The sequence below is a fragment of the Malus domestica genome, chromosome 01 (assembly GCF_042453785.1).
Source record: "Malus domestica chromosome 01, GDT2T_hap1".
Classification (NCBI taxonomy): Eukaryota; Viridiplantae; Streptophyta; class Magnoliopsida; order Rosales; family Rosaceae; genus Malus; species Malus domestica.
This window is the reverse complement of record NC_091661.1, coordinates 14202407-14209708: the sequence shown is the minus strand read 5'-3', so window position 1 is coordinate 14209708 and position 7302 is coordinate 14202407. Positions and strand designations below refer to the sequence as shown.

Here is a 7302-nt window from a genome sequence, read left to right as displayed (position 1 = left end):
ATGCTTGGCAGCTTCAGTGTAAAGAACCAATATTGTATCAATTGTTCTGAGGTATTTACCGAAAGAATTCACAACATTGACAACAGTTGAAGATGAGTACTTGAGAGCAATACTAGGTGAGCAACCAGGCAAAGGTTCTGGGCAATCAGTTCCAGATCAGAAGTTTGATTTCAGGTTCCGACTGATTGCTTTCTTTCTCCTTATCTTGTAGGTAAGAGCAAGGGCAAAGGAAAAGACAGGGAAAAAGCATGATATGGGATACGCTTGCTTTTAACCCTAATGATATGAGATACTCTATTCCTTTACCCTTCTTGGTCATAGCAATGTAGTGGGAGCTGTAAAATTTACGTGTTTTAACTTTGTCAGAGCACTTTGAAAAAGTGGTCTGTGGTATCTGGAAAGCTGATGTTGCGTGTGAAGATTACAGACAAGTTTTATCCAAGGAAATCTGGTTCTCGAAGTTTAGATAGCGGTGCCTCTTTTATTTTCGAACAAGCAATCATGTCAGGGATCTGGCTCTCGAGATTCGAAGAACGGTGCCTCTTCGATTTTTGAGAAAGCAATCCTACTGGGAGTCTGGCTTTCGAGATTCGGAGAGCGGTGCCTCTTTGATTTTTGAGAAAGCAATCATGTTAGGAGTCTGGCTTTCGAGATTCGGAGAGCGGTGCCTCTTCGATTTTTGAGAAGGCAATCCTATTGGAAGTCTAGCTCTCGAGATTTGAAAAGCAGTACCTCTTCAATTTTTAAGCAAGTAATCCTGTCAGGGATCTGGCTCTCGAATGTGAGTACAGGTTGGGCATTTTTGCCAATCTACTTTGCCACAGAGCACGGAGGTTGACACACATAGGGACTTTCCAGTTATTAAGCAGTGGTGTTGTTCATTTACCCTTGTGGGTAATAGTAGGGTAGCTGGACCTTAAAAATTTATGTGTCTAAACTTTGTCAGAGATCTTTGGCAAAGTTATATGTGGTACTCGAGGAGCTAATGTTGCGTGTGTGAATTGTTGATATATTTTACTTAGGAAAATCTGCTTCTCGAAATCCGGAGAGTAGTGCCTCTTTGATTTTTGAACAAACGACCCTGCTGCCCTTTCTTTTATAGGGGCACCAATTGTGTGCAAGAAGTACATTCAGAGAGTTATTGCTTGTAGGAATTTTCCCCTTATTTTCGTAGTTCAGAGATTTATTGGACCTTATTTCTCCTTCATCATTTCTGAAAATGTCTGGCCCATCCGATCGTCGTTTTGACTTGAACTTTAGTGAAGAGGCGGCCATGCGTCCTCAAGACAACATATGGGGCCCATCATTCTTATCCCCTACTAGTCTTCTTACCATTGGGGACTCTGTGATGAAGAATGGTATGACCGCTGCGGTGGTGGCCAGGAACCTTCTCACTCCCAAAGATAACAGACTACTTTCCAAACGGTCTGATGAGTTGGCTGTTAAGGATTCTCTGGCTCTCAGTGTTTAGTGTGTAGGTTTTGTGTCTAATATGGCCCAACGCCTATTTGCTCGAACCCGCCAAGTTGAATCATTGGCGGCTGAAGTGATAAGTCTCAAACATGAGATTAGAGGGCTCAAGCATGAGAATAAACAGTTGCACAGGCTCGCACATGACTATGCTACAAACATGAAGAGGAAGCTTGACCAACTGCAGGAATCTGATGGTCAGATTTTACTTGATCATCAGAGGTTTGTGGGTTTGTTCCAAAGGCATTTATTGTCTTCGTCTTCTGGGGCTATACCGCATAATGAAGCTCCAAATGATCAACCTTCGGTGCCTCCTCCTTCTGGGGTTCTACCTAGTACTGAGGCTCCAAATTATCACCCTCCGGTGCTTCCTTTTTCTGAAGCTCTGCCGACTGCTGAGACTTCTCATAAGCAACCTTTGTGAAGGCTTCATCTTGTTTGTTTATTTTGATTCATGTATATGTACATATTTGTAACTTATCGGAGGTATCAATAAATAAGATTTGCTTCATTTCAATGTATTGTGTTAAATACACCAAGGCCTCATTCACTAAGTTCTTTAAATTTTTTTTTCTTTGTTGAAGATTGTATATTGAAGCTTTGTGAGTGAAGCATGTAGGTTGAGGTAATGCTCCCTTAATTTCCCGAGTGAGGAAAACTTCTTGGATGGAGACTTGAAAAATCCAAGTCACTGAGTAGTCGTGAAACTTCCAAGTACCGAGGTCTAGTAGCATATGGTAGGAGTCCCCTAAGACTTCGGTCGAGGGAGTTGACGAAGGAGGTGTCTTGCTAGTAGCCAAGTTTCCAAAGTAACAAAACTTCACCATTTTCCTTTCTAAGTGGTAGCTCAAAACTCCTCTTTCATGTACATTTGTTATGAAAGTTGTTAGGCCCAAAGAAGGGGAGGCATAGGCCTTTTCTTTTTCTTTTTCTTTTTTTTTTCGAATTTCCGAATATATATAAATATATATATATATATATATATATATATATATATATATATTTAAGCTTTGTAGGTGAAGCTTTGAGGTTGAAGCTTTGTTGGGTACCATGAATTGATTTTGCTTCACACCATCTTGATGAAGAGTGTTTAAAACTTTTGACATTTGTAGTTGAAGCTTTGGTGTTGAAGCTTTGTAGGTGAAGCTTTTGTGTTGAAGCTTTGTAGGTGAAGCTTTTATGTTGAAGCTTTGTAGGTGAGGCTTTGGAGTTGAAGCTTTTGTAGGTGAAACTTTGGAGTTGAAGCTTTGTAGGTGAAGCTTTTGTGTTGAAGCTTTGTAGGTGAAACTTTGGAGTTGAAGCTTTGTAGGTGAAGCTTTGTAAGTGAAGCTTTTATGTTGAAGCTTTGTAGGTGAAACTTTTGAAGTTGAAGCTTTTGTAGGTGAAGCTTTGGAATTGAAGCTGTTGTTGGTGAAGGTTTGGAGTTGGAGCTTTTGTTGGTGAAGATTTGGAGGTGAAGCTTTGCAGGTGAAGCTTTGGAGTTGAAGCTTTTGTAGGTGAAGCTTTGGTGAAGCTTTGTAGGTAAAGCTTTTGTGTTGAAGCTTTTTAGTTGAAGCTTTTGTAGGTGAAGCTTTGGAGTTAAAGTTTTGTAGTGAAGCTTTTATGTTGAAGCTTTGTAGGTGAAACTTTTGTGTTGAAGCTTTGTAGGTGAAGTTTTGTAGGTGAAGCTTTGGAGTTGAAGCTTTTGTAGTTAAAGCTTTTGTAGGTAAAGCTTTTGTGTTGAAGCTTTGTAGGTGAAGCTTTTGTGTTGAAGCTTTGGAGTTAAAACTTTGTAGGTGAAGCTTTATAGGTGAAGCTTTTGTTTTAAAACTTTGTAGGTGAAGCTTTGGTGCTGAAGCTTTTGAGAATTGTAGTTGCCCTTCATTGATGAAGTTTTTGTTGGCACCATAAATTGGTTTTGCTTCACACTATCTTGATCAAGGGTATGTGTAGCTTTTAAGAATTGTGGTTGAACACTACTACAAAATTATCTATAACTGGCGGTTCAAAAACCGACAAAAAACGTATATTACTGTCAGATTTTAAGCAAAATCCGACAGAAAATGGATGCAGTGGCGGATATAATAAGCGACAGAATTGCCAGCGTCAGGAAATGAATTTTCCGACAGAAAATACACTAAAACCGACAGAAATTGTGTCGGATATAACCGACATAGAATATATTAATAATGAATAAACAAGAGCCTTCTCTGTCGGTTAAAACCGACAGAAAATATATAAATAATGAATAAATAAAATCATTATTGTCGGATAAAACCGCCAGAAAATATATTAATAATAAAAAAAATACCGATACATGCTTTTATTAATAAATATATTAAGATTGCAAGTGCAGTTGGCAAACCACTCTCAGAACGCATGCTTTTATTTCAAGCATATTCAGGACGAATACAAAATGTATGCTTCTTCGTCCAGCTGTGTTTCCTAGACCTTAATTTGCTTTGATTTTATGAATACATTAGTCTTAGAACAAGAATCGTTGAAGCCATAGTGGCTTTGTATCAGTGTAACCTCAGTATGTTAGTCATGCAGAGCTCGGAGACTAGATGTAGACAGCTAAGGCCACGGAAGAGAAAGCACCGCCCACGGCCTAGCCACGGTGACGGCGCCGCAGAAGAAAAAGGCAGATCCTGGGGACTGGATGTAGACGGTTAGGGCCACGGAAGAGAAAGCACTGCCCACGGCCTAGCCACGGTGGCGATTCTACAGAAGAAGAAAGCAGATCCCGGGGACTGGATGTAGACGGCTAGGGCTTTGTTCGGCGGGAGTGTGAAGTTGTTTAAGAGAAATATGCAGAGCTCGCAGACTTGATCGAACGCCTCCCCTACGCACATTAGAACCATATGTTAGAATGATAAGTTGCGCTACTGAAGAAGAAATTGGAAAAAAAAAAGAAAAAAAGGAAAATAGGGAAATCTAACAACGAAGGTGTTCATGTCGAGAATCCAGTGGAAGGTGTCGATCTGGGAGAAGGAAGAGATGTCCATTGGGAAGTTGCGATTCGAGAAGAGGACTCCGGACAGTAAATGAGGAGAGAAGAGTAGGAGAAGGAAATGAGGGAAGGAAGTGGGAAGGGATAGAGGGATTTTATTTTGGAAATTTTTTATTATTGTCTGTTAAAATCGCCAGAAACATTTTTTAAAATAAAAACTGACACAAAATTTTCATTACTGTCGGTTATAACCGACAGAAAAAAAATGGAGGCACAAATCCCTCCAAAATTCCCTCCCAAAATTTTAAATTCCCCCCGCCACCCCCAAAATTTTAAATTCCCTCTTCCAAAATTTTAAATTCCCCCCAAAATTTTAAATTCCCTCTTCCAAAATTTTGTTACGATTTTAAAAAATAAGATAATAAGTTTTTGGTATAATAAATAAATAATTTTTATTTAAATAGCATACGTTTTTTTAAATTAAATAAATAACTGTTTGGTTTAATAGATAATAACCCATGTAAAATATACGTTAAAGAAACAAAAAGATAATTGTACAATGAAAATGTCATCACACAAACTAAATATTGTCTAATCAATACTTGAAAAACATAAATAAAAATTTAGCACAAATTATTTTTCCCACTTCAAAATTTAGGCAAATTTGACGGAGATATGCATTCTACGATATTAGTTTACATGATCTAACCATCAAACTTGTTTGTAGATACTACAAGATCGCATACGTAAACAAACCGCAAAAAAAAAAAAACATTAAGAGATTAGCACAAATTAACTCTAAGTGTTTGTTTAATCTACAGTTTTGACGCGATATGCATTCTACGAAACTTTTTTCAACGATCCAACCGTCAAACTTATTTGTACACACTCCGAGATTGCATATGTAAAAAATCGTAAAAAACAAACATTCAGAGATTATGTAACGGAACAAAATTTTTCGACGGTTATAAACGAAAAATCACAAATAACGGTTATTTTAGCTCTTATTTTAATGATTTTTTACAGCTACACTCCTCAACCCTATAAGAATGCAATGAATAAATTTGATCTTCAATTTAAAATATTTGCACTAGTGGATGCCATAAAATCTTATTTTATACTTAATGGAAGTATAATATTAACTCTAAGTGTTTGTGTAATCTACCGTTTTGACGCGATATGCATTATACGAAACTTTTTTTAACGATCCAACCGTTAAACTTTTTTGTACACACTCCGAGATTGCATACGTAAAAAATCGTAAAAAACAAACATTCAGAGATTACGTAACGGAACAAAAGTTTTCGACGGTTATAAACGAAAAATCACAATTTAACGGTTATTTTAGCTCCAATTTTAATGATTTTTTACAGTTATACTCCTCGATCCTATAAGAATGCAATGAATAGATTTGATCTTCAATTTAAAATATTTACACTAGAGGGTACCACAAAATCTTATTTTAGACTTAATGAAAATATAATATTAACTCTAAGTGTTGGTTTAATCTACCGTTTTGATGTGATACACATTCTACGAAACGTTTTTCAACGATCCAACCGTCAAACTTGTTTGTACACACTCCAAGATCGCATACGTAAAAAATCGTAAAAAACAAACATTCATAAAGTAGGTAACGGAACAAAAGTTTTCGATGGTGACAAACGAAAAATCACAAGTTAACGGTTATTTTAACTCCAATTTTAATGATTTTTTGCAGCTACACACTTCGATCCTATAAGAATGCAATGAATGAATTCAATCTTCAATTTAAAATATTTACACTAGTGGATAAATCTTATTTTATACTTAATGGAAGCACAACATTAACTCTTAAGTGTTTGTTAAATCTATCAATTTTATAGGATATGCATTCTATGAAGCTAGTTTCAACGATCCAACCGTCAAAAAAAAAAACATTAAGAGATTATTCTAACGGCCGTCCAAAATTTTGCTTTGTTTGTCTCGGTTTTATCCGAAAGGGCCATGAGTGAAAAAAATCAGACATGATAGAGTCCACCAGATGTTCATGTGTGTTTATGTGCCAGACAATGTGCTTTGTGACGCATTGAAAAAAATTGTTTGAATTTATTTGTATCTTGTTGATTGCCTTGCTGCTTGCCTGTGGGGGAGCATAATCTTTATTACAAAAATGATAGAGCTTCAGATTGTAGTTTGTTGTTATTATTCTCTCATAAAATTTATGGCTAGTGGGAATTGGGTTCATTAGACTATAGGGTCATGCGTGAATTTTTTTTTTAAATATGTGTTTATTTATTTATTTTTAATCAACATAACATTTTAAAATAATAAAATTTTCATTTTTGTCAGTTATAACCGCTAGAATACTAAAATAATAACCGCCAGAAATTAAAATAATAAAATATTCAATTTATGTCGGTTATAACCGCCACCATTAACTTAAAAACCGCCAGAATCTGTCAAAAATATTTTTTAAAAAATTTCAAAAATACTGTCGGTTATAACCGACAGTATTTTTTTATATCCGCCAGTAATTTATGTCGGATATAACCGACAGGATTTTTCTAATATCCGCCACTAATTAAATAATGTGTCGGATATAATTCATCCGACATGATTTTTCTAATATCCGCCACCATCATCCGCCACCTAAAGCTAATATTGTAGTAGTGGAATTCCTTTGATGAAACTTTTGTTGGCACCATAAATTGGTTTTGCTTCACATTGTCTTAATCAAGAGTGTGTGAAGTTTTTGAGAATTGTAGTTACCCTCCATTGATGAATCTTTTGTTGGCAACATAAATTGGTTTTGATTCACACTATCTTGATTAAGAGTATGTGAAGCTTTTGAGAATTGTAGTTGCCCTCCATTGATGAAGCTCATGTTGGCACCATAAATTGGTTTTGCTTCACACTAT

The 7302-nt window shown here is 36.3% G+C and overlaps 1 long non-coding RNA gene across 1 annotated transcript; it reads right to left on the bottom strand.

Moving 5' to 3' along the window:
• Positions 1-3741: 3741 nt before the first annotated feature.
• LOC139195845 (uncharacterized) lies at positions 3742-4533 on the bottom strand. Its single transcript, XR_011580903.1, has 2 exons — positions 4392-4533; positions 3742-4294 (listed from the first exon to the last, which is right to left on the bottom strand). It is a non-coding gene; the product is annotated as an uncharacterized lncRNA (long non-coding RNA).
• Positions 4534-7302: the final 2769 nt, after the last annotated feature.